Source organism: Mustela nivalis (genome assembly GCF_964662115.1).
Source record: "Mustela nivalis genome assembly, chromosome: 16".
Classification (NCBI taxonomy): domain Eukaryota; kingdom Metazoa; phylum Chordata; class Mammalia; order Carnivora; family Mustelidae; genus Mustela; species Mustela nivalis.
This window is the reverse complement of record NC_139035.1, coordinates 11,156,811-11,179,345: the sequence shown is the minus strand read 5'-3', so window position 1 is coordinate 11,179,345 and position 22,535 is coordinate 11,156,811. Positions and strand designations below refer to the sequence as shown.

The following is a 22,535-nucleotide window of genomic DNA, read 5'->3' as shown; positions in this document are numbered from 1 at the left end:
CAGAGGTTCCAGACAGACCAGGTTCAGTGGCTCCCTCTTTGCGGACAAAATCAAAGGCGGAGAGCAGAGTGAAACAGGAAAGGGATTTATTTTAGCAAGGCCAATGGCGGGAAGACAGCAGACTAGCATCTGAAAGATGGTCTCCAAAGTGCTGAAAATACATCTAGGTTTATATAAGGACAATGTGAGACAAAGGTCAATGGGTCCGCTCAGGTGGCCAGGGAAGGTCAGATCAATCACTGTCTTGGGGTGGTCATATGGGGTCTTGCTGGCCAGGGCAGTCCCTACTGCTTGGAAGGTACTTGTGGTTCCCACTGGGGGTGTTTGCCTGAGTTAAGAGAGAAGCTGGAGAGAAGAACTTGATCACTTAAAAGGTACACACTAAGGTCAAAATAGAGGTGATCAGAACCCTCCGAACCCCTCCCGCCCCCCACAATGTGTCCCTAAACTGACCTTCAACTTCCTGTGTCCCTCTCTAGGTCTTTGTTCCGTGTACTTTTTATCTGCCTAACACTCATCCTCCTTCCATACCCAGGGAGGAGGAGTCAGTCCTGCCAGTCGGTCCTCCTCGGGTGGGGGCCTTTGAGCCTGCTCCCCCCTCCCGCGCCACCCCTGCCCCGCGGCACCGCCTCCCAACGCCTTTCAGGAGCGGGCTTCCCCTCTCTCTGGCCATACTAACCCTAAACCCCCTTTCCTAGGCCCAAACCTACCCTCTGACTTGGGTGAGGCATTCCATACCTGGGTCTTGCCACCTGCCCCTGACATGACTGGGAAGGCTGGTGTAGACGCGGCCTAGGGTGCCCCCGCTGCAGCACAGGGAGGAGAGAAGAACCGTCCCGCGCCGCCCATCGGCTTCCCCTGCGTGCTCTGTGCAAGGCGGGAACCGGGACCACGAAGCTTCGGGAAAACCACGGCCCTGGCCACACAGGCAAAGTTCCCCGGCGAAGTCACACCCACCCCAGAGGCAGCACAGAAAGGCTGGGAAAGAGGTCTTCTCTGGGAATTGGGAATTGGTCTTCTCTGGAATTGGTCTTCTCCGCAGGGGGATCAAAAGCCAGGGCTGCAGGAGACAAAGCGCAGGTCGGGGTGGGGGTGGGGGGTGGGGCGTGGAGGGGGCAGTGGCCGGCTGGTGTTCGCGTGCTGCCACCTCCCGGGGGACTTCAGAACTACAGAACCTGGAACAGAGCCGCACCCAGCAAGCATTCATGGGCACCCGATGTAGGCGGTGAAAGACAAGGTCCCCGACCTGCCGACATCACGGCTTAGGAGGAGGGTGACGGTAGCAGGTCGTTTGTGGTAAGTGCGAGCGACAGAGGGACGTGAACAGGCCAGAGTCGCGGGGCTGTTCCCCAGCTCCGCCCCGTTACCGAGACCTCCAAGCCCGGGATCACCCACTCCTCCCCACCGCCACTTCTCTCCTCATCCAGACCTCCCTTTTGCCTAGCCTCCTCCCTAAATATTCGCTTTCTTTCCCTCAAGCATCCACAACAGCTTGCTTAAAATCATTTGGCGTTTTGCGATTGCTCTTAGGATGGAGACCAGGTAGGTGGGTGCTCCCTGGGACCCCAGCAGCCCGTTCTCCAGACAAGACCAGCTCTTTCTTGCTTTCAGGAGTCTGCCTGACTGTCCCTGCCATCCAGCAGCCTCTTCCTTACCCCTCCCCTCTGTCTGTCTAATTCCATTCACCTCTCAAACGGCAGCTCAGACCTCACCTGTTTACAGAAACCTTCCCAGACCTGCAAGTAACGTCCTTCTGCTAGCTACACTAGAACATCCGGTGCCCTCGCAGCAAATAGCACGGTTTAATGACATGTGTGCCCATTAAGTGGACCCATGTGAGCTCCTCCCCCAAGCCCACAAATGCCACATTGTATCACCTAGTACTTCCCATGGTACCTGCCATTTACTAAATGCTGAATAAACATGATAAAAGGAAATGGAAGAATGAGGCTACGTGAGGGTAGAATAACCCTAAGGTAAATCACAAGCATCCACTACCCCATTCATGGCATCAATGCGAGTGGGCCTATGGACTTCCTATGTGGGAGAAGGGAACAGAGAATAGGGCCAGGATTTCCCCCGCCTCTTGGTGGGACACTTTAACCACGGTGGCAACTCCCTGTAAGACTCAGCGTTGTTTCCTCCTGAATGGGTGACCCAGGGGGCTGAATGTATAGAAAAGTAGTGGAGAGAGACCATTAAAGTCAGAAGACCTCCAGCCGGGCTGATTACCCCTAAAGCACATGAAGTGCACACATAACTTTCTCTGGGTGTCAGAGTGATTCATGTTGTGTATACACTGGGAAGAGGGTCCTAATCACCTCCTTGGCATCATACCCTGGGGCTCTGGCTGGTTGCATTCTTTCCTTCTGCAGGCTTTAGGGAGTTCCTGTCGTCTAGGAGGTTATACCAGCCACGGCCTCCAGAGGGCACCATGGAGGCGCTTCCTGGCAGCCTGTTCTGCACTCAGGAGCTGATCAGTTTCCAGGGTCAGTGGTCCCAGATGTGAAAGCTGCTGAGGTCAAAGCAACGGATTAGGGAGCAGGGTGGGTGGGGGAGTGTGGGACACTGAATATCTACTCTGTGAGCTGAGAGTCCTTAAACAAACGTCTCCTTTTGTTGGGTCAGCTCCTTGCAACCAAGGAGCCACGACATGTTATTGTCTCTTTCATATCTCCCGGTTGGCCAACCACAGATGGTGAGTAAAATATATTGTACAAGCCTTGGATGGTAGCTGCCAGGGGAGGAGGTGGCCAGGAGCTCCTGAAAGTGCTCGGGACTCCATCATGGTACTTGGGGGCTATACAGGTTGGTACTACTCAGGAAGGGTAGATGGTATGGCTGGGAAAGGAATCACACCAACTTGCTGAAGGCGTCTCTTGCCAGTGGGAACGAGCCAAGAGCAGATCAGCAAGGAAGGGTGAAGACAAAGCCCAGAGCACACACAGTCCAGGGACATTTGGGATTGGGGAATGTCCCAGGCACAGATGTGGCCGTGGTGCCACAAAGCAGGAGGTCGTGGGGCAGGCAGATGATAGAAAAAATGTCCTTTTCTAAAAGGGCTCTCTGACCCCTCTTATGGCCAGATTCAGAGAAAAGCAGACACTGGGGAGGCCCCCCTCCTCTGCGGGAGAAGTCATTCATCCACCACAGCGTGAAGCTCTTCCTGGGTCCAGATAAGCCAGGATGACGCTGGAGTGGGCGTGGCTGTCATCTTGTCACAACCAGAAGGAGCCCTTGCTTCTTCATTTAACTAACTCCAAATTCTGACTCTAGGGTGTGTTTCTTCTCAAAAAAAAAAAAAAAAGAAAAAAAAAGAAAAGAAAAAGAAAGAAAGAAAAAAAAGAAAAAGGAATTAAGTGTAATTCCCTTCTACCCTCACGTAGCCTCATTCTTCCATTTCCTTTTATCATCCGAACTCTCCCATGTACGTGCTTTGCAGAAGAAATCTTGGCTGTGCCTCTGTTCTAGAGGCGGTGGTACCCAGACCCTCCTCCCAGCTGCTGAGGGCCGGGAGCTGACAGCCCACAGCAGCCCTTTTGCCTCCCCTTGCCCAGGGAGCTGCCCAGCTGAGAGTCCCAAACCCTCTTCCCCGCAAAGAAGGGGCAGCTCCGAACACTGACTGACGGGGAGGGGGGCACAAACACTGGCCCCTGGCTTCAGGGCAGGTTACATCCCAGAGCACCCCTGCAGCAGCCTTTCCCTGAGACCACTCCCCTCCCCTGAGTTATTCCTTCCCCGGGACCCCAACTTCCCCTGAGTCAGACTTATCTAAGGCCACACCCTTCGCTTGACTTAGCCTTTACCTAAGATGGCATTCTTCGCCTGAGTTAGACTTTACCTGAGATCGCCTTTTTCACCTGAGTTAGACTGCCCGTGATCCTATCTTCACCTGAGGTGGAATTTACCTAAGATCGCATTCTTCACCTTTAAGACTTTACTTGAGATCCTATCTTCACCCGCATCAGACCCGCACCCGAGACCACATCCTTCATGTGACTACTTACGTAAGATCACGTTCTTCACCTGAGTTAGTCCTAACCTGAGACCCCCGTCATCACCTGAATTAGACCTTATCTGAGACCCCATCCTCACCCGAGTTGGACTTGACCACTTCCTTGCTCCGTGCTCCCTTTCCCTGTTCCTATCTGACCTTTCCTTCCTCCCTTACAGGATTTCCCTGAGAATAACCCTAAGGTAAATCACAAGCACCCGCTACCTCTACCTGTCTCGGGCTCTGCTTCCCCCGCTGGCCTCGGGCACCCCTTTGCCGTGGTCACCTGTCCCGCCCCTCATGGATGTCTAAGGGTACCCCCTTCTGCTCCTGCCCTGGAGTCACCAGAACAAGGCAGGGGCACACAGGTGGCCAGGGAGCCAGGGGGCGGATTTGGGAGAACTTTCCCTGTGACACTGGCAAGATTTGGTGAAGGATTTCATGGGGGGAGGAGGGAAGAAAGGGAGGTGTCAAGGATGACATCTGGGTTTCTGGATTTAATAACTGGGAGGGGTTGGAGGAACGGGGGGAGGCAGGAGGGCAGGCTCGCCATAGCCTCTGGCCTTCCTTGGAGGTGATACCAGCCATCACCCAGCACGTGTGGCTGTCTCTCCAACATGTTTGTGTTCCTTCCACCATTGTCTTGGGCGACAAATGACTCCCCTCCATGACTGGCCCTGTGTTTCGAGCCTGAGTCAGTGTAGGTGACGGGTGAGGGGGAAGGAGAAGGCAGGGCTGTGGGAAGAGGGGCAGGGGGAGGTGGGCAGCACGGCTCCTGTACGTGGAACAGGTCTTACCTCTGTGTGTTCGGGCTCATCCTCTTTTTGCCACAAGGTCTGGAGGGCCTCAGGGCCTTTGCAGTCTCTTCAGCCCCATTCTCCTCCCCCTTTAATGGCCTCAGTGCATAGGGCACCTCTTCCTGATCACTCCATTCAGATTTGTCTGCCTCTACTTCCCCACCAACTCTGTCATCCCGGTGCCCAGACCAGCAAGAAGGACACAGGGCCCTGAATGTGTTTTCTAGTTCTCTTTCTACCCGTTTGCAAGCTGTCAGCTGGCCACACTTGCTGTCCACCGAGGTGAGCTCCTCTCTGGGACCCTTATGTCCATTCCGGCCAGCAGACCTCAGTTCAGACCAGCCCGGGTCTGACGTGATTCCTTTCTTTCCTCAACTTCTCATTATTACACTTTACCCAAAGCGACCTGTGAGAATTTGATTTTAATCCTGGGAGATTTTGCAAGGGACTAAGTCAGGTAGGCAAAGGTTTGGCAGAACTTTGAGCAAGAGACAGTGATTGCGACTTTGATCATCTTTTACCAGCTTGCCTGAAAACCTTGTTGAGAGAAAAAAATCAAACTCCAGCTTCTCCTGATTAAAAAAAAAAATTCTGTTGTAAGCTCCACTCACATCAATAATTCCAAAGACTCGCAGGGACGTCTGGGTGTCTCAGTCAGTGAAGAGTCTGCCTTCAGCTCAGGTCAGGATCCTGGGGTCGTGGGGTCGAGCCCCACATTGGGCTTCCTGCTCAGTGGGGAGTCTGCTTCTCCCTCTGCCCCTCCCCCACCTCTCTCTCATAAATAAATGAATAAAATCTTTAAAAAACCAATTCCAAAGATTTGCAGATTCCTGTCTTCATTTGTCTTCATGAAGTGTGTTTGTTGTTGTTTTTTTTAAGATTTTTTATTTATTTACTTGGGAGAGAGGGAGAGAGCACGAGCAGGGGGAGCAGAGGCATGTACACAGAAGCATTTGTATAAGGACAAATATTAGTTCTTCCCAGCATACATAATAATTGTTTCCTTGTTGTTTTAATTGCTTTTCCACCAAAATTGGTCTTTTACATTTTTATAGTTATTCTTTTTTTTAAGAGTTATTTATTTGTTTTAGAGAGAGAGAGAGCACAAAAGGGAGAGAGAAAGAGAATCTCAAGCAGACTCCCCCCTGAGCACAGAGTCTGACGAGGGACTTGATCTCATGAGCCTGAGATCAGGATGGGAGCTGAAACCAAGATTCAGATGCTTAACTGACTGAGCCACCCAGGGGCCCCATAGTTATTCTTTAAATAATAAATGCATTCACAACAAAGCACTCAAAAGTTACAAAAACTCAGAACCCTTGCTCTAAAGCATCCTTGGCATGGGGGTGCTTAACCAGGGGAAAAAAGCAAATGTCCTTTAAAGAGTTAACACTGAAGAATATCACAGTCACTTAAACCGTGTGTTTCCCCAGATCTTCCGGTGAAAATGAGCCCTGGAATTGGGAGTCCTTGAAAGGACTAGTCAGCTGAGAAAGATTAAGGGACACCAAACAGGGAAAGAAGACACGAGAGCCAAAGACCAGAGATATCTCGGCTCGCCAGAGACAAGTTGGGAAGCTCCGTCGGTCACCGAGGACAGGGCTGAGAGTCAGAGAAGCCTGATCCTTGGAAGTGTCTGTGTCAAACCAGATATCAGCACCTGGTCCTGTGCATTTCCTCATTCAGATCTGTCTTTTCCCAACTGCAACTCCACTCATTCATTAATTCAACAAGTATTGAGCACCAACTGTGTACCAGAAAATGCACTAAGTGCAAACAAGCACCCTGGGCACGTGGAATGTACATCCCAGTGGGAAAGACAGACAATAAACAAGTAAATGAAGAGACAATACCAAGATAATTACATATCTTAAGTGCAGTGAAGAAATACGCAGGTGTCGAGATACGCGAGGGAGAACAGGAGCACTTTAGAAAGAGCCATCAGGGAAGTTGTCTCTGAGTACGTGGTATCCGAGCTCTACCTGATGATGAAGATGAGGTCACAGACGCAGAGGGTCTGGCCTCACTGAATTCCTGGAGGAGACAATCCATGCAGAGGGAAAAAAAATTGCTTAAAGCCCAGGAAGCAGGGAAGAGTTTCCCAGTGATGGACGTCGGGCTGGTGTAGCTGAGGAGCAGGGGTGGAGGAGGAGGGCTGTGTGAGCTGGGACCAGTAAACTCAAAGGAGCCAGATCACGTGGGACCCTGTGTTGCTCAGGGTCTAGTCGGGAGAGAAAGCACACCCATAATTTTAACAGGGAGCATTTGGTGTGCAGACTCTTGATTAGGTAACTGAAGAGGCAAAACCATAGGGTAAGGTACCACGGAAGTAGCAAATTCAGGAAGCAGCTAACATCCCGAGAGCTGCAGGTCCAAAAGGAAGAGGTTGGTATTATTAAAGTGGGTGAGTGTGGAGGAGGACCCCGCCGGCCTGACACTCAGACCTCTGAGAAGGAGGCAGAGCTGGGCTCATATCGATGTCTCTAAGCTCAGAAGACGAGTTCCTTCTGCCTGAACCTGGAACTCTGAAGAGGCAAGAGCTGACTGGTCCTGGCATTTCTGTGGGTCGTGATGAGGCTGGTACTGGGTGCAGTGGAAAGACCGCAGACTTGTCCCAACTATTGCTATGGGAAGGAGCTACCACTGATAGAAGGGAGTGATGTTCCCAGAACTCTCGCACCCCACAAACAAGCAAACAAACAAACCAACAAGTGCCAAATACAGAAATACAGCTCTTAGAATCCTAAACCCGGCAAAACAACGTTAGAAAAGAAGGATGGGTTTGGAGCTGAGAGACAGCCAAATAACCAGCACAGACCGTGGATGCCACAAAAGGGGAACTTCAGTTTTGTTTTAAAAGCAATGGGAAGTCACTGGTTGGTTTTATGTAGGAACTTGGTCTAATCAGATTTCCCTTTTGAGAATATCACCCTGCTGACCGTATAGACATGAGAGCAGAGGAAGGCAGAATCCCCAAGGTCGATCAGGAGGCTCCAGCATTGACTCTCAGGAGACATGGCGGTGGTGTGTTGCGGATGGAGAGACGTGGCTGGATTGCAGATGGGGAACGGATGGGACTCACCTACAGCTCGGAGGCAGGGACGCAGGAATGATGAACTCCTGGTTTTCCTAGAAACTTGGAAGCAAATGTCATTTACAGAAACAAGAAGGCTTGGAGAAGTGAATGAAGACAGGGAAATCCCAGGATAACATTTTGGATCACATCATATTATAACATTCCCACTAGACAAGTACATGGAGAGATCAAATAGGTAGCTTGATGGGAGTTAGACTTTGGAGCTAAGGAGAAATGGTGAGACACTACCATGGGTGACATGACTGGGTAGAAGAGGTCCTGGGACTCAGAGCTGGCGACAGTGTCCGATCTGGGCAGAACACTGAGGGAAGCTTCTGGACTTACTGTACAGAATATTTTTATTTTAAAACTCCATGTGTTATATAAGCTCTTCAACTGCAGGTAACAGAGGTTTACTCAGATTAACTGAGATAATCAGGGTGTATTTTCATCAGAGTCATGAAAATAAAGATGAGGACGTTAGCCCACAGCTGACCTTATGGTAACTCAGGGACACACAACGAGCCATGTTATTTTAATAGAGTTTGGAGGAGGTTAGGAGGAGCTAACACAGCAGAGTAAGAGGAGGATCCTAGACTTCCTTGAACACCCCTAGAGAAATATCAAATCCTTCTATATACCCAAGAAATCAATCTGAGGACTGTAAGAACAAAATACATAACTAGAAGGAGAGAAAAGGCTACACCGTGGAAGGCAGGAGACGTGATCTGGAGGAGAAACGGGTCACAAATGCTGTGGAGAGGAGGGGCCTCTAGTCCCAGACCGGGGTGGGGGGTTAGTGTACAGGGGTATGCGGAGGAAAACACTTCCCAAAGCCATCGACTGGGAGAATGAGAGGGGCTGAATATTTGGAGTTGTTACAACCCGTGGGGCTCAAAGACTGGAGGTTTAGAGGTCCAAAGTGTGGCTGGTGTGGAGGCCGGTGGGCACTGTAATGTCCCTGTGGAGAAGGCGAGCAGATGCCCAGGAGAGGATGGAACGACCTGAGGATCCCCTGGGACGCACTGGGAGAGATGGTTCCCCCTTCTTGAAGCACATCTGGGAGGGGTGGCATTGCCTCTCAGGGGACAAAAGAGCCAATCAGCACCACTGCACTCCTCTGCCCCTTGGCATACGTACAGAGACACCTGCTGAGGGCAGGTAACCTAGACACTGGCCTTTTGCTGTACTTTGCTCCAAACCCCACACTCCTGTGCTCTGATGGGACCACCCTTCCGGGACAAACCTGCATGAGTCCCAGCATGGCATGACCCTCCCCCAGAGGACCAGCATGGGTTCCTACCAGGCCTGGTCCTTAAAGTTTGGAGTTTTAAAACCCAGTTGGCCCGACTGGGATAAAAACGAGAGTTTCCCTACTCCCCATTCCAGGATGAGGGAGAGGGATCGAGCCATTCCCCACTCCCCATCAGCATAAACTAACTTCAGTAAGCAGCACAGTACCAACAATGGCAACCTAAACTGCTTACACCAAGCCCCAGCTCCCAGTGCTCTGCAGGTGCTGTTTTTCTTGGGCAAGTGTGCTTGAGAACCAGAGCAGTGGGCCCCTCTTCCAGAAGACCAGCACAGCCCCCTTGTCACGAATCACACCTACTGATCACAGGGTTCTGCAAAACTTCAGCTCTAGTGGAAAAAGCATCAGATCTCTTCTAACAAACAGACCAGAGCACATCTAGTTGAAACTCACCACACTCTGGCCAAGGGCCAAACACTGCCCACTGCAGGCACGGAGAAACTCTTCAGAGGACTGACCTGAGGGAAAGAGCAGCCAAACACAGCAGCATGGTGCATGCAGCGTGGTGCACGCGGCACACAACAGGACACTGCCTGAAGCACCAGGCCCTGGATGATATATGGCCTCTTCATAATAAAGCCATTACAGTATTCTCAGGAACAGGAAACATAACAGGCCTTCCTAACATACTGAAGACAGAGACTTGGACAAAATGTCAAGATTGAGGAATTCATCCCAAAAGAAAGAACAAGAAAAAGTCATGGCCAGGAATCTCATTGAAACATACAGAAGTCATATGCCCAAGCCAGAATTTAAGGCAACAATCATAAGGATACTACCTGTGCTTGAGAAAAGCATAGAAGACACCAGGGAGTCCCAAACCACAGAGATAAAACACTTAAAACCTAGTCAGGCCAAAATAAAAATATGCTATAACTGAGATTTGAAACTGACTGGGTGTAGTGAGCACAAGGATAGAAGCAGCAGAGGAACAAGTAAGGACAGAAGATAAAATTGTGGAAAATAATGAGGCTGAAAAGAAGATGGAAAGAAAACTCTTGGATCATGAATATAGACTTTGGGAACTCAGTGACTCCATAAAACGTAATAATGTTCATTTCATAGGAGTCTCAGATAAAGAAGAATTTCATAGGAGTCTCAGAAGAAAAAGAAGAGAGGGCAAAGGAGACAGAAGGCTTATTTGAGGAAATTATAGCCAAAAAGTGTCCTAATCTGGGGAAAGAAACAGACATCCAAATCCAGAGGCACAGAGAACTCCAAACAAAATCAACAAAAACAGGCCAATACCAAGATACATTGTAGTTAAATTTGCAAAATACAGAGACAAAGAAAACAGCCTCAAAGCAGCAAGAGAAAAGAAGTCCCTAACTTATAAGGGAAGTCACATCAGGTTAGCAGCAGATGTCACCGCAGAAGCTTGGCAGGCCAGAAAAAGGTGGCTTGGTATGTTCAACCTGCTGAATGGGAAAAATAGCTAGTCCGGAATATTTTATCAAGCAAGGCTGCCATTCAGAGTAGAAGAGATAAAGAGTTTCCCAAACAAAAACTAAAGGAGTTCATAACCACTGGACCAGCCCTGCAAGAAATATTAAAGAGAAGTCTTTGAGTGGGAAAGAAAGACCAAAAACAACAAAGACTAGAGGTAAGCAGAAATCCTCCAGAAACAAAGATGTAACAAGTAATGCAAGAACACTAAATTCATATTTTTCAATAATTACTCAGTGTAAATGGACTACATTCTCCAGTCAAAGGACATAGGGTGTCAGGATGGATTAAAAAAAACAAGACCCAGGGGCGCCTGAGTGGCTCAGTGGGTTAAAGCCTCTGCCTTCGGCTCCGGTCATGATCCCAGGGTCCTGGGATTGAGCCCCACGTCGGGCTCTCTGCTCAGCAGGGAGCCTGCTTCCTCCTCTCTCTCTGCCTGCCTCTCTGCCTACTTGTGATCTCTCTCTGCCAAATAAATAAATAAATAATCTTAAAAAAAAAAAAAAAACAAGACCCATCTGTATGCTGCTTGCAAGAGACTCGTCTGAGACCCAAAGACACCTGCAGATTGAAAGCAAGGGGATGGAGAACATTTCTCATTGCTAATGGACATCAAAAGAAATCTGGGGTAGCCATCCTTAGGTCAGACAAACTAGATTTTAAACCAAAGGTTGTAACAAGAGCTGAAGAGGGGCACTCACTATATCATAATAAAGGGATCTATTCAACAAGAAGATCTTAAAACTTGTCAATATTTATGCTACCAACTTGGGAGCACCCAGATATTTAAAATAATTCATAACAAACATAGAGGAACCATAATTTAAGTGGTGGATTTTAACCTACAGCAATGGATAGATCTTCAAAGCAGAAAATCAACAAGGAAACAATGGCTCTGAATGACACATTAGACCAGATGGACTTAACAGGTATATTCAGAACATTTCATCCTAAAGCAGCAGAATACACATTCTTTTTGAGTGCACATGGGGCATTCTCCAGAATAGATCACATACTGGGTAACAAGTCAGACCTCAACAAGTATAAAGAGACTGAGATCATACCATGCATATTTTCCAACCATAACAATATGAAACTTGAAGTCAACCACAAGAAAACATTTGAAAAGACCACAAATACATGGAGATTAAAGATCATCCTACTAAAGAATGAATGGGTTAACCAAGAAATTGAAGACAAAATTTAAAAATACATGGAAACAAATGACAATAAAAACACGACAGTCCAAAACCCTTAGGATGCAACAAAAGCAGCTGTAAGAAGGAAGTATATAGCAACGCAGGCCTATCTCAAGAAGCAAGGAAAATCTCAAATATGCAACCCATCCTTACACCTAAAGGACCTAGAGAAAGAACAACAAATGAAACCTTAAGCCTGCAGCAGAAGGGAAATAATAAAGATTAGAGCAGAAATCAATGCTATAGAAACAAAACAAAACTCAGAAGAATGGATCAATGATACCAGGAGCTAGTTCTTTGAAAGAATTAATAAAATTGATAAACCCCTAGCCAGACTTATCAAAAAGAAAAGATAAAGGACCCCCCAAAATAATCTCATGAATGAGAGAGGAGAGATCACAACCAACACCACAGAAATACAAATAATTATAAGAGAATATTATGAAAAATTATATGCCAACAATTTGCACAATCGAGAAGAAGTAGATGAATTCCTAGAAACATATAAACTACCAAAACTGAAATAGAAAGAAATAGAAAACTTGAAACAGACCCAAGCCAGCAAAGAAATCTAATCAGTAATTAAAAAATCTCCCAACAAGTCTGGGCCAGATGGCTTCCCAGGGGAATTCTACCAGACATTTAAAGAAGAGTTCATACTTATTGTTCTCAAACTGTTCCAAAAAATAGAAATGGAAGGAACACTTCCAAACTCATTCTATGAAGCCTTCATTACCTTGATTTCAAAACCAGACAAAGACCCCACTAAAAAGGAGAATTTCAGGCCAAGATCCCTGATGAACATGTGTGCAAAAATTCTCAACAAGAAGACTAGCAAATAGAATTTAACAGTGCATTAAAAGAATTATTCACTAAGATCAAGTGGGATTTATTTCTGGGATGCAGGGGTGTTTCAAAATCCACAAATCAATCAATGTGATACACCACATTAATAAAATAAAAGATAAGAACCATATGAACTTCTCAATATATTCAGGAAAAGCATTTGACAAAGTACAGCACCCATTCTTGACAAAAAAAAAAAAAAAAAAAAAAAAAAACTCAACAAAGTAGGGATAGGTGGAATGCACCCCAACATCATAAAAGCCATATATGAAAAATACACAGCTAATAGCATCCTCAATGGGGAAAAGCCGAGAGCATTCCCTCTACAATCAGGAACAAGAGAGGGATGCCCACTATCACCACTGTTATTTAACATCGTGCTGGCTGCAGCAATCAGACAACAAAATAGAATCCAAATTAGCAAGGAAGAAATCAAACTTTCCCTATTTGCAAACGACATGATACTCTATGTAGAAAACCCGAAAGAATCCACCAAAAATTTGCTAGAACTGATATACAAATTCAGTAAAGTTGCAGGATACAAAACAACATACAGAAATCTGTTGCATTTCTATACACCAATAATGAAGCAACAGAAAGAGAAATTAAGGAATCGATCCTATTTACAATTGCACCAAAAACCATAAGATACCTAGGAATAAACCTAGCCAAAGAGGTTTAAAGATCTGTACTCTGAAAACTATAGAACTCTTGTGAAAGAAATTGAAGAAGACACAAAGACATGGAAAAACATTCCATACTCATGGATTGGAAGAATAAATACTGTTAAATGTCTATAGTTCCCAAAGCAATCTACACATTTAATGAAATCTCTATCAAAATACCACCAGCATTTTTCACATAACTAGAACAAACAATGCCAAAATTTGTTTGGAACCACAGAAGACCCCCAAAAGTCAAAGCAATCTTGAAAAAAAAAAAAAAAAAAAGCAAAGGTGGAGGCATGACTATTCCGGACTTCATGTTGTATTGCAACACTGTAATCATCAAAACAGTTTAGTACAGCACATGCAACAAAATAGAAAACCCGGAAGTGGACCCATAACTCTATGGTCAAGTAATCTTTGACAAAGCAGGAAAGAACATCCAATGGGAAAAAGACAGTCTCTTCAACAAATGGTGTTGGGAAAACTGGCAACATGCAAAAGGTGATACCGGACCACATTCTTACACCATGCACAAAAATAAACTAAAAATGAATGAAAGGTCTAAATATGAGACAGGAATCCATCAAAATCCTTGAGGGGAACAGCAATAGCAACTTCTTACTAGATACATTTCCAGAGGCAAGGGAAATAAAAGCAAAAATGAACTATTGGGTCTTCATCAATATAAAAATCTTCTACACAAAATCTTCTGTCCAAGAAAATAATCAACAAAACTAAAAGACAACCTTTGGAATGGGAGAAGATATTTGCAAATGACATATCTAATAAAGCATTAATATCCTGAATCTATAAAGAACTTAACAAAGTTGACAGCCCCCAAACAAATAATCCAGTTAAGAAATGGTTAGTAGGGGGCGCCTGGGTGGCTCAGTGGGTTAAGCCGCTGCCTTCAGCTCAGGTCATGATCTCAGGGTCCTGGGATCGAGTCCCACATCGGGCTCTCTGCTCAGCGGGGAGCCTGCTTCCTCCTCTCTCTCTGCCTGCCTCTCTGCCTACTTGTGATCTCTCTCTGTCAAATAAATAAATAAATAAATCTTTAAAAAAAAAAAAAAAAAGAAATGGTTAGTAGGCATGCATAGACATTTCTCCAATGAAGACGTCCAGATGGCCAATGGACACATGAAAAGATGTTCAACATCACTCATCATCAGGGAAATGCAAATCAAAAACTACAATGAGAGACCACCTCACAACTCCCAGAATGACTAAAATCAACAACATAGGAAACAAAAGATATTGGGGAGGATGTGGAGAAAGGGGGACCCTCTTACAGTGTTGGTGGGAATGTAAACTGGGGCAGCCACTCTGGAAAACAGTATGGAGTTTCCTCAAAAAGCTAAAAATAGAACAACCCTATAATCCAGCAATTGCACTACAAGGTATTTACCCAAAGGATACAAAAATACTGAATGGAAGGGACATGTGCACCCTGAAGTTACAGCAGCATTTTTCACAATAATCGAATTACAGAAAGAACCCAAATGTCCCTTGACTGATGAATGGACAAAGGAGTGGTCATGTATATATACAATGGATTCTCAGTCATAAAAGAGAATGAAATCTTGCTGTTTGCAGCAATGTAGATGGAGCTAGACTGTATTATGCTAAGCAAAATAAGGCAGTCAGAGGAAGACAGATACTATATGATTTCACTCTTATGTGGAATTTAAAAAACAGAACAAATGGGAGCACCTAGGTGGCGTGGTTGTTTAAGTGTTGGATTCAGTTTCAGTTCAGGTCTTGATCTCAGTGTCGTGAGACTGAGCCCCACATCAGGTGCCACCCTCAGTGTGGCGTCTTCTGGAGATTCGCTCTCTCTCTCTCTCTCTCTCCCTCTGCCCATCTTGCTTGTGCGCGCGCACTCTCTCTCTCTCTCTCTCAAATAAATAAATCTTAAAAAAAAAAGATGAACATGGGAGGGGAAGGAAAGAGGCAAACCATAAAATAGACTCTTTTAAAAAAAGATTTTATTTATTTATTTGACAAACAGAGAGAGAGCACAAGCAGCAGGAACAGCCAGTAGAGGGAGAAGCAGGCTTCCTGCTGTCCATCCCAGGACCCTGGGATCATAACCTGAGCCGAAGGCAGACAGTTAACGACTAAGCCACCCAGGCACCCCTCAGTACATATTTTTAGAAAGAATGAGAATTATTTTATGTTGCTGATTAGGAATATATCCCAATACATTATTTTATTTTAATTTATTTTCTTAGTGGGGGAGGGACAGAGGGCGAGAACCCAAGCAGGCTCCACGCCAGCGCAGAGTCCAACACAGAGCAGATCTCAGGACTCCTATACCATAACCTGACCTGAAATCCAGAGTCAGACTCTTAACCGACTGAGCAACCCCAGGCACGCCCCGACTATACTTTAATTAGAGGTAGGCTGCTGGACTGACCAAGAGTCTAATCCACAAAGAACGGCCAAGGGAATGTTTGTGGGCAAAGCACACATTATTTCATAGAATAGTTCTGAGTCCTTCCCAGCACAGGGTGACTAAAGGCCGAACTTTATGTTATGAAATATCATCATGATAACTTTTACCCGGAATTTTCTTTTTAACATGAGGATTAACAAATGTCCCAAATAATAATTACGAAATCTCAATAAAGTAGCCATAAAATGGCTAGGGGCCAAGAACGTCAATTGGCTGTCTGTATCTGGGTAACTTTTTAGACTCTGTTTCCTTGGTCTGTATGTCTTATCATACACCCTACACCACACTGTCTTCATGAGGAGAGCTTTGCAGTAAACATTAAAGCCTGGTAGTGTAAGTCCTCCAACTCATTTCTTTTTCTTTCTTTCTTTTTTTTTTAGATTTTTATTTATTTATTGGACAGAGAGAGAGGTACAACGAGAGAGGGAACACAAGCAGAGGGAGTGGGAAAGGGAGAAGCGGGCTTCCTTCCAAGCAGGGAGCCTGATTCAGGGCTCTATCCCAGGACCCTGGGACCATGACCCAAGCCAAAGGCAGACACTTAACAACCAAGTCACCCAGGCGCCCCTCATTTCTTCTTTTTCTTTTCTTTTCTTTTTTTTTTTTTTTAAGATTTTATTTATTTATTTGACAGACAGAGATCACAAGTTGGCAGAGAGGCAGGCAGAGAGAGAGGGCAGCAGGCTCCCCACTGAGCAGAGAGCCCAATGTGGGGCTCCATCCCAGGACCCTGAGACCATGACCTGAGCCAAAGGCAGAGGCTTACCCACTGAGCCAACCAGGTGCTCCTCCCCTTTTAAAAAAATTTTGTTTTTTCATTTCTTCTTTTTCAACTTTCAACTTATTCTAGGACTTTGGGTCTCCTCCACAGATGTTGATATCAGCCTCTCCGTTGGGATTTTTATCAAGATTCCACTGAATCTGTAGGGTCATGTGGGAGGAATAGACATCCAAAAAACACAGCATCTTCCAACCCAGGACTAAACTCTCTTTCTCTCCATTTATTTAGGTCTCCTTTAACTTCTCCCGGCAATGTTTTATTATGGAGGTCATCCCATATTTTGTTATATTTATCCAGTGGTGCACCAGCAAAGCAACTTTTGGGTGGGTGTCATAAAACCCCGATTTGTTCTGTGCCAATTTCTGTGTGTAAAATAGGCACACCATGATCAATTTCAAGCGATCAACGTGAGGTCTCTAAGTGGTTCAGGAGAGAGGAGAGAATTTGAGCCAGTTTCTATACACAGTGGATACAATCCTAAATATTTCATGGGTTTGGGGCTCTTTTAAATTCCTAGTATTGTGACTGTAATGTTGTTATCATCTCCTTTTATGGAGTATTAAAGTATGTTTTGTTGGGTGGTTATTTGCAGATGGGGTTGATGATTGTTTGTTTGTTTGTATTAAGACTTTCCTGTCAAGCTAACTCAGCCCTCTTACTGAGGCAGTGACCCTTGTGGGGTCTTTACTCAGTACCCCGGGTGTGCACGCCCAGATTGGTCTCCACACAAAGTCTCTAGGGAGCCCCCGTTTCTGGAGCACTTTCCTTGCCTAGCTTCTTCCTCCTCTACCTTCTTCCCCACAAACTGAGAATCACCTCAGCGCCACCCGCCCCGCCCCCCCCTGTCTCTTTAATTCAGCAAGATCTGCTAGGGCTCTGCCTGGGTTCCCATTCCCTGCCCAGCAGTGTCAAAATTGCTTTCAAGGTGATCCAGGGCTAACCTTATTTGCTTCCCTCGCCTCAGGGACCACAGGCTATGTGGCCAAATGTCCCAAAGGCCAAGTGTCCCCAATATCCAAGCACCTGTCATTTCCTATCTTTTGACCAGTCTCCTAGTTGTTTATGCCAGAAAGGAGCAAGCTCCAGTTCAGCGACTCCTTTGCTGCCAGAACAGAAGTTACGGGTTTGCTTTCTAGTCTGAGTCAACACGTGCTTAATCTAAAACATCTGTGTTCCAAGGCTTGTTTTGTTGCTAAGGGCCCTGACAGCAAAACACTCCCCGGAGTTATGGGAGAACCAGAGTGCGTCTTCTGAGTGAGGGGAGAGACGGGGGAAGGCTTGCAGGGGAACATGCTGGAGCGTTCAAGACTCCCCAACTTCCCAAGTCCAACAGGGAACGCCTGATCTTAGGTCCCCAAACCTGCTCGTCCAAGGCTTCCTGGACACCATGCTTGTCACCCTTCTTTCCCTTGCACCCCACATCCGACCCTTTGGTCCACGAGACCCGTCTTTACACTACCTCCAGAGCCCAGCCAGCCTCACCAGCCCCACCATAGCTGCCCTGGTGCTCGCCCCATCCATCTCTGCCTCACCACCCAGCAGCCAGCGTGATCCTTGCAACATGCAATTCCTGGGCTCGACCTGCCAGCAGCTCCTCGTCTCGTAGGGAGTAAAGCTTCATGAGGTCGCCCCAGTCTCTCACTTTGACTTTTGCCATTCTCCCCCTTACCTGTGCTGCTCAGGCCACGGTGGCCTCCTTCCAGGAACTTTGGCCTCAGGGACTTTGCCTTTGTTCTACACTCTTCCCTGAAGGATTTACTGCCAGACACTCACTCAGCTGGCTCCTTTACTTCCTTGTCTTTGTTCAAATGTCCCTTCTCTATGAGGCCCTCCCTGACCACTGCATTGAAAACTAGAATGGCCTCCACAGCCTCTAGGGCACCCTGGTCCTGCTCCCCTCCTGCATTTCTGTCCAGGACACCCACCCCTTCTTGTTTGTTACACGCCTTGCCCCTTGTCTGCTCCATCCCGCCATCACCACCACCACCACCACCACCACCAGGAGGTAAATGAAGGGGGTGAGTATGTGATATGATCAGGAAACTGAAATCAGGGGGATGTGGCTGGAATGAGGGACATGTGGCAATGGGCCCAAGAAGCATGACAGCTCGCCATGCTGGCATGTTTGAACTTCAGCCTGAAGCAGCAGGTGTTGCTAAAAGGTTCTAAGCTGGCATGGGAGAGAAGGTGTGGAGTGAAATCTGAACATATTAGTAGTAATTTGGTAGAAGATATTGACTTAGAGGTGGTGAGTCTGGACACAAGGAGGCAAGGTTCTAAGATCAACGGTTCAGGTGATGAATTATGAGTACCTGAATTCAATCAGTGGCAGAGGTGGGCTTTTTCAGGGAAAATGGTGGTGGAGTAGGAGCCCCCCCCCCCCCCGGCTCACCTCGTCCCACAAATACAACTAGATACTATCAAATCATCTTAAATACCCCTGAGATTTATCTAAAGACTGGCAGAACAAACTCCACAACTAAAGGTAAAAAAGAGGTCATATTGAAGAAGTTAGGACGCTTGGAGACGTGGTTTGGGAGAGAAGTGGATCGTGGCTTTTGCAGCAGGGAGGGAGCCGCAGTCTCGGAGAAGAGCAAGTGACAAACTACAACACGGGGAAGCTCACAGGGAAAATAAACCACAATAGCAATTGGCTTGGAAAGCAAGAGAGGCTGAATTTCATGAATTCTCATCACCAGTGGGGCTTAAAGCTGAGAGTTTTAAAGGTCAGAAGCTTGGCTTGGGGAGAGCTCGGTGGACAATGGGGATACTCCAAGAGAAGGCAAGCAAACAGCCGGCAGATAGAAATCTGAAGAGCACCTGGGGCACACAGTGGGGAAGTTAGTTGCTCATCTCAGAGCATGTCTTAGAGAGGCAGCATTCATGCATGGATAGACCCCTCTGGGAGAAAAGGAACTGGCTGGTGCCATTTCCCTCCCCCACACCTCAGCATAACCACGGGGCCACCTGCAGGAAGCACTCACTACCTACCTTGCGTGCCCTAAACCCTGTTCTCCCGACACTCTGGTGGAACCACCATTCTCAGTCACGTTTGCCTCACTCTGGTGGAACCACCATTCTCAGTCACGTTTGCCTCAGTCCCAGAGCAATGGACTCCCTCACCCAGAAAACCTGCCCAAAGTCCTGCCAACACTGCATCTCCTTACCCAGGAGTTTTGCAAGGGCTCATTTCTGGTGGCAGCAGCAACAGGTCTCATTTCACAAACAGATTGGAGCACACCTGGGGGACCAAATACACAGCATTAGCACACATTGGAAGCAGCAGGCCCTGGAGAGTAGGGGACACTACATGGCAGGAGGACATTACCCTCAGGAACAGGAAATGTAGCTTTCCTAACACAGAGAAACAGGCACAGAGACAGACAAAATGAGAAAACAGAGGAATTTGTCTCAAATGAAATAACAGGATGAGGCCACAACCAGAGATCTAAGTGAAACATATATAAGTAACATCCCTGATGGAGAATTTATTTTTTTAAAGGATTTTATTTATTTATTTATTTATTTATTTGAGAATGCAGCGGGGAGGGACAGATGGAGAGGAAGAGGGAAAGAATCCTAAGCAAACTCCTCACTAAGCACGAAGCCCAACACGGGGCTCAATCTCATGACCCTGAGATCATGACCTGAGCTGAAACCAAGAGTCAGATGCTTAACTGACTGAGTCACCAAGGTGCCCCTGCCTGATGGAGAATTTAAAGCAATGACCATAAGGATAATCACCGGAATTGAGAAAAGAGTGGAAGACCTGAGTGAGAACCTTAACACAGAGATAAGGAATAACATAGCAGAGATAAAGTTCTCAACAAATGAAATGAGAAATACACTTGATGGAATGAACAGCAAGCTGGAAGAAGCAGAGGAACAAGTTAATGACCCAGAAGACAGAGTAATGGAAAGTAATTAGCTGAACAAAAGAGAGAAAAAAGAATTATGCAAAATGAGAAGAGATTTAGGGAACTCAGTGAGGCCATCAAACATAACATTTGTATTATAGGCGTCCCAGAAGGACTCAAAAAAGGGGGCAGAAAATTTATTTGAAGAAATACCAACTGAAAACTTCCCTATTCTGGGAATGAAGCAGATATTCAGATCTAGGAACCCCCAACAAAAATCATTAAAAGCAGATCCACACACCAAGACATAGTATCTGTTTTGTTTTGAAGATTTTATGTAGCTATTCTAGAGAGAGAATGAGAGAGCATTGGAGTGGGGAGAAGGGCAGAGCAGAGATGGAGAGACAGACTCCATGCCGAGCACAGAAGCCAACATGGGGCTCAATCTCACAACCCTGAGATCATGACCTGAGCTTAACTCACTGAGTCACCCAGGTGCCCTAATGCCAAGACATAGTATAATTAAAATGATGAAATATAGTGATAAAGACAAAATATTAAAAGCAGCGAGACAAAAGAAGACAGTTGCCTACAAAGGAAACTCCATCAGGCCATCAGCAGGTTTTCAGCAGAAACACTGGAAGGGAGGGGTATGTTATGTTCAAAGTGCTGGATGGGAAGAACCTACAGCCAAGAATACTCTATCTAGCAAGGCTCTAAGATTAGAAGGAGAGATAGTTTACCAGACAAAACAAAACAAAACAAAACAAAAATTAAAGCAGTTTGTGACCACTAAACCAGCTCTACAAGAAATATTAAAGAGAACTCTTTGAGCAGAAAGAAAAGACCAAAAATGATAGTGTGAGGGTAGGAAACAATACTCTAAATCAGTAAAAAATCAGTCAAGGAACTCACAAAGCAAAAGGATATAAAATATGACACCTTATACCCAAAACCTGGGTGGGGGAGAGGAATTAAGAATGGGTTCAAACTTAAACCATCAACTTAATACAGATGCTATTTACAGAAGACTTTACATATGCCTAATGGTAACCATGTATCAAAACCACTACTAAATATGCAAGTAATAAAGAGAAAGAAATCCAAGTATATTACTAAAGAAAACCAGGAAAACATGAAGGAAAGACAAGAAATGATCAGAGAAAGTCTTCAGAAAGAAATACAATGCAAGTAATAAGATGATAATAAATACATTACTCTGAGGTGATGAATCACCAAATTCTACTCCTAAAACAAATATTATACTACATGTTAACTAACTAGAATTTAAATGAAAATTTGGAAAAATACTTTTGGGGTGACAGTCAGTTGAGCATGTGACTCTTGATCTCAGGGTTCTAATTTTAAGCCCATGTTGGGTGTATAGATTACTTTAAAATAAAATCTTAAAAAATAATAATGGGGGGGGGTGTCTGGGTGGCTCAGTCAATTAGGTATCTTGCTTCAGCTCAGCTCATGATCCTTGGGTCCTGGGATTGAGCCCTGCATTGAGCTCCCTGCTCAGCGGGGAGTCTGCCTCTCTCTCTCTCTCCACCCCTCCCCAGGTTTGTGTTCTCTCTCTCTCACTTGCTCTCTCTCTCAAATAAATAAATAAAATCTTTAAAATGATAATGATGATTATTACTTTGAATGAAAATGGACTAAACACTCCAATCAACAGACATAGAGCGTTAGAACAGATTAGAATACAAGACCCTTCTATATGCTGCCTATAGGAGCCTAATTTCAGACCTAAAGACACATGGAAATTGAAAGTGAGGGAATGGAGAAATATTTTATGACGCAAATGGATGTCAAAAGAAAGCTAGAGGGGTGGCTGGGGGTCTCAGGTAGTTAAATGTCTAATTCTTGGTTTCAGCTCAGGTCAAGAACTCGGGGTCGTGAGATTAAGCCCCATGACGGGCTCCCCACTGGCTGCGGAGCCCGCCAGAGATTCTTCCCCTCCTTCTGCTCCTCGTCCCACTCCAGCATGCACTCTCTCTAAAATGAATAAATACATAGAATCTTTAAAAAAGAAAAAAAAAGCTGGAGTAGCAATATTTATATTTAGCAAATTAGACTCTGAAACAAAGACTGTAGC

At 46.0% G+C, this 22,535-nt stretch overlaps 1 long non-coding RNA gene across 1 annotated transcript; it reads right to left on the bottom strand.

Moving 5' to 3' along the window:
* Positions 1 to 69: 69 nt before the first annotated feature.
* On the bottom strand, positions 70 to 3,285 carry LOC309849624. The gene is made up of 2 exons (XR_014303800.1): positions 739 to 3,285; positions 70 to 345 (listed from the first exon to the last, which is right to left on the bottom strand). It is a non-coding gene; the product is annotated as an uncharacterized lncRNA (long non-coding RNA).
* Positions 3,286 to 22,535: the final 19,250 nt, after the last annotated feature.